Genomic DNA, 10043 nt, shown 5'->3' on the forward strand with positions numbered 1-10043 from the left:
ACATACATAAAAATACATAAATTGACTTAGAGCACATCCCAAAACCTATAAAGCTTGAGGCAAAAGGAAAAAATCCAATCTATTTTAGGGAACGAGTTAAACGAATTGTGGTACATGTATACAGGCATGCCATGGGGTATTTCCTTGGGAAGCAGGAGTGGCATCTACTTCCTAAACCACATGCCTCTGGAAACTCTATGAACTTGGAGAAACAACAATAGCTATAGAAGGGTATTAGGTCTTTTGTTCATAGATATGCTATGAATCGACCTCAACTCGATGGCAATCAGCAACAACAACAAGTTAAATAAACTGTGGTACATGCATACAGGCATGCCGTGGGATATTTCATTGCCATTTTCTATTAAAACACCTGGTTCCCTCACTAAACTTGGATGATCAAAAGTAAGCTCCATGGCTTGTTTTTCTTTATATTCTCACAGACTGATAGAGTAACAGGACACAATAACACTCTGAATATATACATTTGAAAGTAAAGTCACACTCCACCTGCGATTGAGAGCTTTAGCCAAGAAAAATGTATACAAAAAGGTTTTCTTCACTATTTCCGTGGTCATCATCAACATCTGTGGCACCAAGCCACACTAGTAGTTCTCAGTCCTCCAAGTATGACCTTCAAATAGGGCACAACTTAGACAAAATCACAAATCCTTTCCATTTTTACACATGTCCAAAGGCTATTCACTAGTAACTTAATGAGTTACATAGGGCTAGTCAAATGTAGTAATAATATGCAAAAATCAACACCCTAACAAGAATTTCATTAAGTCTCTAAATCAGTATTTCAAAAATACAAAACTGTTCATTCAGATCACAAACACACATGGATGGGATTCCTACAGTCTTAGTCAGGAAACTTTATTTCAGGCAGGATACCATCAGTACCTTTCTGGCAGGATAAAAGTGGTTTGGGTTTTTCTGGTTTTTATTCTCATTTCCTTTTTGTTTGTTTGCTTGTTTCCTTAAATTACATTGACTAATATAAATATATAACTAACAATAGACTGGGTTATTAGTTAAGGATTAGAACCTTAAATCAACCTAATTCAAATCCCAATTTGTGTACTTATGAGTAGACTTACTGCTATGTACCATAGAATTGACAAAGAATCATTATGACCCTATGCACAAGAGCTCTAAACCTTGCCCTATCCTGAGCCAATCTCACTGTCTCCAACAAACCTGCCCCCGTTGCCACAGTCACTTTATCAATCCATCTATCTTATCCAAGGTCTTTCTCTCCTACACTCTTTCCTCCAATCTTCTGAGCATGATATCCTTCTTTAAGAATTGGTCCCTTCTGCGAATGTGCCCAAATTATGTGAGATGGAGTATCAAAATTCTTGTCTCCAAGGAGCAACTAAGTTTCGTCCTCTCCAGGACATACCTGTTTGTTCTACTGGCGGTCCATGGTATGTTCAATACTCTTCTCCAGCACTACAACTCAAAGGTATCAATTATTCTTCTGTCATCCTTAGTCACTGTCCAGTTCTCTGATCCATAGCATGTGACTGTGAGACCTGAATCAGGTGCACCTTTTATCTTGACTAACATCACTGCTTTTTAGCACTCTAGAGATGTCCCTGACATCAGACTTTCCCAAAGCATTTTGTCTTTTAATTTCGTGACTGCTGATGCCAAGAGTGATTGATAAGAAGTGCAAGATGAAATTGTTAACAATCTCAATATCTTATCCATTTATCACAATGCTGCCAATTTGCCTGATGGTGAGAATCTTTGTTTTCTTGATGTTGAAATGCAAACCATATTGAAGACTACAGTCCTTGACTTTCTCCAGCAAATGCTTCACATCCTCCTCAGTTTCAGCACACAAGTTTGTGTCATCTACAAAATGCAGCTTGTTGATGAGTCTTCCTCCGATGCTGACGCCACAGTCTTCTTTATATAATCCAGCCTCCTGAAGGATCTGTTGCACATATAGACTGAAAAGTTTTGGAGAAAGGACACACCCTTAATGCACTTCTTTCTTGATTTTTAATCATGCAGTATTTCAAAGCTCTATTCTGACCACTGCCTCCTGATCTAAGTATAGATTTTGGATGAGCATAATCACATGTTCTGAGATTCCTATTATCAAAATTAGCCACAATTTGTTGAAATCCACACAGTCAAATGCCTTTAAATAGTCAATGAAACACATATTGAAAAGGTCTAGAGAAACAACACACCCTTGATGCACTCCTTTCTTGGTTTTAAACCATACACGTGTGTTCCCTTGTTCTGTTCTTACAAATGCTTCCTGATCTAAGCATAGGTTTCATGGCAGCACAATCAAATGTTCTGAGATTTCCACTCTTCTTAAGGCTAATCATAATTTGTTGTGATCCATACAGTCAAATATTTCTAAGTAGTCAATGAAACACAGACATTCCTCTGGTACTCTCTGCTTCCAGCCAAGATTCATCTGACATTAGCTATGATTTCTCTAGTGCCATGGGCTCTTCTAACCCAGCTTACATTTCTGACAGTTCTCTGCTGATGTACTGTTCTAGTCATTGTTTTATAATCTTCAGCAAAATTTTGCTTGTGTGTGATTTTCAGTTATATTTCCCAAACATGAAGTGTTGTGAAGACTAAATAAATCAGCAAAGACTAAACTGAGTCAATGTATTCACTCATCCCTTTGGACTTATATTTTGGTGAGCACTATTCTAGATTCTGGGCACAGAATGAGAAATGGATATTCATGACTTTCTGGAATTTTAGGTATAATATTCTTTAAAATAAAAAACAACACAGCAGCCAGAAGTTAAAAATGAAACGAATGAAAGCTATTGTTACTAACGGAAACCTCAAGACTAAAAAAACGCAGTTATAACAACTTTTAAAAAGTTTAGTGGTTTTCTAAAAAGTCAAATCTATTGAACAACAACAAAAAATAAGTCTGCCCTTGCCATTTCTAATTAACAGGTGATCAAGGTTCTGGCCTGACTTTGTCCAATGAGTGATCACAGACACAGAACTGTGCAATGAATACAGATGGCAAAGACACTAACACAAAACTACTCTTTTTGATGAAAGGACTAGAAAGAGAGATCATTATAAATGAAAGAATATTCTATCATAAAGATCTGCTGTCAAAGACCTCTTTCAAATGCCAGAGAGAAAGAATACCAATTTAAGGTGTGCCCAATCCAAGGCATGTTTTCAATCACTACTTAAGCATCTGAAAGCTGGAAAAAGAATACAGAAGATTGAACAAGAAATCAAATATTTGAACTGTGGTGCTGGTAAAGAGTACTGGATATCTTATGAACTGCCAAAATAATGAAAAAATCTGCTTTGAGAGATGTACAACCAGAGTGTTCCTTAACGACACAGATAGTGAAACTTTGTCTCACATACGTTGGGCATGCTATCAGGAGGGGCTAGTTTGCATCATTCTAGGTCAATGAAAAAGAGGAAGACCCTCAACTAAATAAAGAAACACACCGACTACAACATGTGCTTACATATGGAACAGGTTATGAGGATGGAGAAAGACAGGGCAGGGTATTGATTTGTCGTTCAGAGGGTCAAGATAAGTTGTAATCAACTTGATGGTGCCTACAACAGCAACGAATTTAAAGACCATGGGAGTATACAGATTTCTCTGTTCCTTCTCATATCCTATTTTGAGAGTAACTCAAGTTGAGGAGCTATACTGCCATCAAAGGGATCCTGAGGGCCAAAGAATTCTATGGATATGTCCATTATTTGACTCTTTCCTTTCTCAGGGTGCTTTCACTCAGGGGCATAGTTATACCAAACTTTATGATAGCAAATGATGCTGAAACTCTGAGAAGTCCATGTGATCAAAGGACCAGACCCTCCTGAGAGCCAGAGTGTAACAAAGAAATCCAAAGCAGCAGAGCTAGAGAAAGAAATCTCCTGGTTCTGTGAGTAAATCAAGTAACCCCACTCCAAGCTATACAAGCAGAAAATACAGACATGGAGAACTAAATTGCAATTTAATCAGAGCCTACGTTCTTAATCAATCCCTGAATGGTGCATGTAAAGGAAAAGCCTAAGGTAGCAAAGCAGAAGCATGAAATACTAGACTTCACTGAGCTTCAATCCATATTGAAGGCTGCAGTCCTTGATCTTCTGCAGCAAGCACTTCAGGTCCTCCTCAATTTCAGCAAGCCATATACAAAAAGAAAAAAATTAATCTCTAGTGGTAAGAAGCTATGTTAGAATCCCAAAGGCATACAGTTCAAATCTACCAGCTGCTCCATGGGAGAAGGATGGGAAATCTCCTCCCCTGAGACCTACTGTCTCTGAAAACCTGCTGGAGGCTCAGCTATGGGTCAATTCCAGCTACATGGCAAACAACAATACAACATCGATGCTTTACGTATTAAGCAAAAGTTTATTTTAAATGAATCACAGATTTACAACACAGAAAATGTTCATGTTAATAAGAAATCTGAAGAACAACCACCTGGCCAACTGACTGGAAGAGATCTATATTTGTTCCCATCCCAAAGAAGAGTGACCCAACAGAGTGTGGAAACTATAGAACAATATCATTAATTTCACATGCAAACAAGATTCTACTGAAAATTATCCCAAAATGACTGGAACACCACATCAGCAGAGAACTGCCAGAAGTCCAGGCTGGGTTTAGAAGGAGTCGCGGTACTAGGGATATTGTAGCTAACATTAGATGGATCTTAGCTGAAAGCAGGGAATACCAGAGGAATGTATATCTGTGTTTCATTGACTATGCAAAGGCATTCGACTGTGTGGATCATAACAAACTGTGGCTGACTCTGAGAAGAATGGGAATCCCAGAACACTTGATCATGCTAAAGAGAAACCTATACTTGGACAAAGACGCAGTCATCAGAACAGAGTAAAGAAACACTGTATGGTTCAAAATTGGGAAAGGTGTGCGCCAGGGATGTGTCCTGTCTACATACCGTTTAAACCTGTACGCAGAACAGATTATCCGGGAGGCTGGGTTCTACTGAGAAGAAATGTGGGGTCAAGATTGGTGGAAGATCTATCAACAATCTGCGTTATGCAGATGATACAACCCTGCTTGCTGAAACTGAGGAGGACCTGAAGAGCTTGCAGCAGAGGCTCAAGGACTGCAGCCTCCAATATGGATTGAGGCTCAAGGTCAAGAAGACAAAGATTCTCACCACTGGGCCAATTGGTAGCATCAGGATGGATGGTGAAGAGATTGAGATTGTTCACAGCTTCGGTTTGCTTGGCTCCACAGTCAACACTCTTGGCACCAGCAGCCAGGAAATTAGAAGACGTATTGCAGATGGGAAAGTCTGCTGTTAGGGACCTCTCCAAAGTACTGAAGAGCAATGGAATCTCTTTGGAGACTAAAGTGTGTCTGATACAGGCCATGGTCTTTGCTATCACTTGTTATGCATCAGAGAGTTGGACAATGACTAAGGAGGATAGAAGGAGAATTGATGCCTTTGAGCTGTGGTGCTGGAAAACAGTATTGAGGGTACCATGGACTGCTAGGAAAACCAACAGATTCATCCTGGAAAGCGTCAAACCGGGCTGCTCCTTGGAGGCAAGGATTCTGAGGCTCCATCTAACATACTGTGGACATGATGCAAGGAGGGACAGGTCCTTGGAGAAGGACATCATGCTTGGTAGGGTGGAGGGACAGCGCAGAAGGGGAAGGCCCCCTATGAGGTGGATTGACTCAGTGACTGGGATAATCGGGATGGGAGTGTCAGAGACAGTGTGATTGGCACAGGACAGAGCAGAGTTTAGGGATGTTGTACATAGGGTCGCTATGAGTCGCAAGGGACTCGACGGCACATAACAACAACAACAACAAAGTCTTTAGGTAAACACTAAAAGTAGAGTCCACTAAAAAAAATTTATATAAAGTAGATTACTCTAAGAAAAATAATGTTAATAAAAACACAAGGCACAGACTAGAAGAATATATTTACAGATTACATATCTGACAAAATAATACATAACTCATTACTATGGAATCATAGCTGACTCTCGGCTGACCGTCCAACAACTCACGTAGAGAATATTGTCCATCTTTCTCTAACAGAGTCACCAGTGGATTTGAACCACCAGAGCCTTGAATAAGCTGCACAACTCCCTAAAGACTATGCCACCAGGGATCTCTGAGAATATTTAAACAATCTCCCACAATAGATAATAACCTATTTTAATAGCAAACCTAAGATTTTACTAATTATTTCATCAAAGAAAATACAAAAACAGCAAACAACCAAATGAAAAGATACACAACATCATTAGACATTCAACAAAAAATTGACCCACTCTCTTAAATTTCAATTCATGGCTACCTCCTATTGGGTTTCAAAAATTATAAATCTTAACAGAGAGATTCTGTGTCACCTTCCTCCCTCAGAGGGACTTGATTTGCACTATCTTTTAGGAAATGTAAATGAAAATCACAATGAGATACCAGTACACACATTAGAACAACCAAAACTCACATAAATATCAAGTGCAGAAAAGAATGGGCAGCAACTGAAACTCTCATATATTGTTAATGGGAATGGAAAACCATCTGGTAATTTATTACATAAAGTTTTCCATGCCTATTTAATCTATATGCTGAGTAAATTATTCGAGAAGCCGGACTTAAGCGACGAAAAATGTCATCAGGATTGGATAAAGACTCATCAATAACGTTCGTTATACAGATGACACACCTCGCCTGCTGAAACTTGAGAACTTGAAGCACTTGCTACATAAGGTTAAGCATTGTTGCACTGAAAAACAAGGAACTCATGCAATATTATTCAAAATGGTTGACCCTGGAGGATATTATGCTGAGTAAAATATCTCAGTCACAAAAGGACAAATACTACATAGCGCCACTGTTGTAAAACAGGACTGACATCAGGTTGGGAGGAGGAGACTGAGAAAGATGGGATAAACAATGTACACTACGTTGAAACAGATAAGGGAGAAAACTCTTTAAAAGGTATATGTGATTAGATATTACTGTCATGACAGAAGTCCAGAACGAAGCCTGATTAGTGGAGTGGGCCTGGGGGGAGGGATTGTAAAAGAATTTTTCTTTTACTTTTCAAAGAGATGAGTGTACTGGGGTGGAGGGAGGGGTGAGCAGGGAGAAAAGTGCAACAATGAATGAACTGAAATCCAAAGTTTCTGTAAATTTTCATTAAAATTAGTAATAATAAATTTTTTTTAAAAAGGTTAAGCACTGTAGCCATCAATATGGGCTGCATCTCAACATCAAGTAACAAAAATCCTCGCCAAGAGACTGATAGACATCATCATGACTGAAGGAGAAAGGTCGGAGACTGCCAAGAACTATGTCTTGCTTGGATCCACAAGTAAAACACTTGGTACCAGCAGTCAAGATATCATGAGACATACTGCACTGGGAAAGCTGGCAGTCAGGGACTTGTACAAACTATTGAGGAGAACAGAAAGAGGGAATACTACATGATTCAAAATCAGAAAAGGAACATGAATGTGTACAATTATGTCAAATGCAAATAAAAGTAAAACTGCTTCGTAAAAAAAAAAAAAACAAAATCAGAAAAGGAGTGTGTCAGGAATGCATCATGTCTCCCAACCTTTTCAATCTGTATTCAGGACAGATCATTTGGGAGACGGGACTTTATGGGGAGGAATGTGGCATCAGGATTGGAGGATGATTCATCAACAGCCTGCATCATGCAGATGACACAACCTTGCTTGTTGAAATAGGAGGCCTGAAGCATTTGTTGCAGAGTATCAAGGACGACAGTCTTCAATATGGATTGAAGATCAACATCAAAATGACAAAGATTCTCACCCCCCCCCCCATACAACTGGAAGTATAATGTCAGAAGAAGAAGAGATTGAGGTTGTTAACAATTACAGCTTGCTTGGATCCACAGTCAACACTCTTGGCACCAGTAGTCAGTAAATCAAAAGGCAAATTACATTAGGGAAGTCTACTTTCAGGGATCTCTCCAGAGTACGAAAGACTAATGTTGTCAGTCTAGAGACTAAGGTGTGCCTGATCAGGCCACGGTCATCAATATTACTTGCTAAGCATCAGAGAACTGGACAATGACTAAGGATGACAGAAGAAGAATCGATGCCTTCACATTGTGGTTCTGGAGAAGAGTAAGTACTAAACATACCATGCACTCCCAAGAGAACAAACAGTTATGTCTTGAAAAGGATGAAACCAAGCTTCTTCCTAAAGACAGAAATTTTGAAGGTCCATCTCATATACTTTGGAACATGGTCAGGAGGAATTAGTCCTTGAAGAAGGACATTATGCTTTGAAGGGTGGAGGGATTAAAATTTATGTTCTTTCAAAAATTCCTCTAAGTATTTGTAATGGCTTTATACAGATCATAAACATTGGAAACAGTCTGCCATGATGGTACAAGAAGTACCATGGTACAAGTGATGCTGTACATGGATGACTATTGGATAGATGGCAGTTTCTACTCTCTTTGTAATGTCAGTGATTTTTGAAGGGTCTGCAGGTGGTATGTACCCTCAAAGCCTACATCACCTTTTAGAACAGGAGTTAGCAAACTACCTCCTACAAGTCAAATCCTGGAAGCTGTTTTTGTCAATAAAGTTTATTGGACCAGTCACTCATCTATATACTTTCTTTAGTTGCTTTCATTATACAAGAGCAAAAATCACAGCAGTAGAGATCCACAAATATCTAAAATATTTTCTAAATGACTCTTTCCAGAAAAAGTTCACTAAACTGTTTTAGGGTATGAAAATAAAATAAGCCAACATTCCTAGATTTAAAATAACAGGCAAATATCTGGACAAATATTGCAAGATGGGTCAAATTTCAGAAAATATTTCCAGTTGGTTTTACTGACTGTCAAATTGAGTATATCAAAAATAATTCCCAAACTGATAAATGGCCTTAAAATTCCAGATTTGATCAAAATTGGTCATCCTTAAGAAGTTAACATGAAACAAATACAACTGTGAAAACTATGAGACGTCATGTCATTATTCCCCAACTGCATCTTACAGAAAGTCACAAAAGTTAGAAAACAAATTTTCATTTCTTATGTAAATGTTTCCTCTAACATTTCTAGTCTAATAGCATTTTGTAAATAATATATCAAGTTCCCAATTGTCAGATCAAAAGAAACTGCCAGTTCAAATTATTCTTCTAATATAGAGATATTAAAACAAATGTCAATCCCAAACTGCTAACTAGGACAGATTTTCTTTTTTTTATTCCAATGACAAAAAAGGTAGGAGGAAGGCAAATTCTGTTCCTGCCACAAACCTCAATAAAAATTCCATCATAAAGAGGACTAAACAACAGTCCACATCTGCAGTCTTTTACAATTTTATATATATCTGACATTTAAAAAATTAAATTATTGAAAGCAAAACTAAAGTAATTATATTAACAAATCTGAAAGGCTACAAAGCAACTGGTTTAAAAACTTACATAGCTAACCAATAAAAGTGAGCCTCTCTTAAATGCACAATGTTTAAGTGATGTACAAATTCTCTCCTGAGGAGCAAGAAGAACCCTCTCAACAGTCTGGTGTTTGAAATGAATGCCTAATATTGAAAGTGATACAACTGAGCCACCTTGTTCTTAATTAAATTAAAAAACAAACAAACATACAACTTAGAACCTAGAAGTAACAAAGAATAAACAAAATATATTTAGAAATTTAGAATAAACTAGCTGAGGATAAAATTGATGAATGGGACCTTCTAAAGATTATATCCCTGTGCGCATCAAAAAGTTTTTCTAACAAAGTAAAAAGAAAACCTACTGACTGGGGAAAAACATTTTGCAATACCATTTCTGACAAGTGTCTCATATCAAAAATTTGCAGAATCCTCAAAGATGTAGTGGCATATATTGAAGTGTGGTCATCAAATGGAACAGAAAATTATTCAAAGGCATTTTCGAACCAGCTTGTGGATATGGGGGCAAAGGTTTCAAAAACTTTTAACAAACAGGTTACCCATGTTGTTTTTAAAGATGGATACCAGAGCACTTGGAATAAAGCACAGAAGAATGG

At 38.0% G+C, this 10043-nt stretch overlaps 1 protein-coding gene across 1 annotated transcript in view; it reads right to left on the bottom strand.

The window, feature by feature from the left end:
- Window positions 1-10043, bottom strand: part of HSF2BP (heat shock transcription factor 2 binding protein) — a 287065-nt gene that overhangs the window by 114822 nt on the left and 162200 nt on the right. The gene's annotated exons all lie outside the window — the stretch shown is intronic.

This window comes from Elephantulus edwardii, unplaced genomic scaffold (assembly GCF_000299155.1).
Source record: "Elephantulus edwardii isolate Elephantulus edwardi_28Jun2011 unplaced genomic scaffold, EleEdw1.0 scaffold00133, whole genome shotgun sequence".
Classification (NCBI taxonomy): Eukaryota; Metazoa; Chordata; class Mammalia; order Macroscelidea; family Macroscelididae; genus Elephantulus; species Elephantulus edwardii.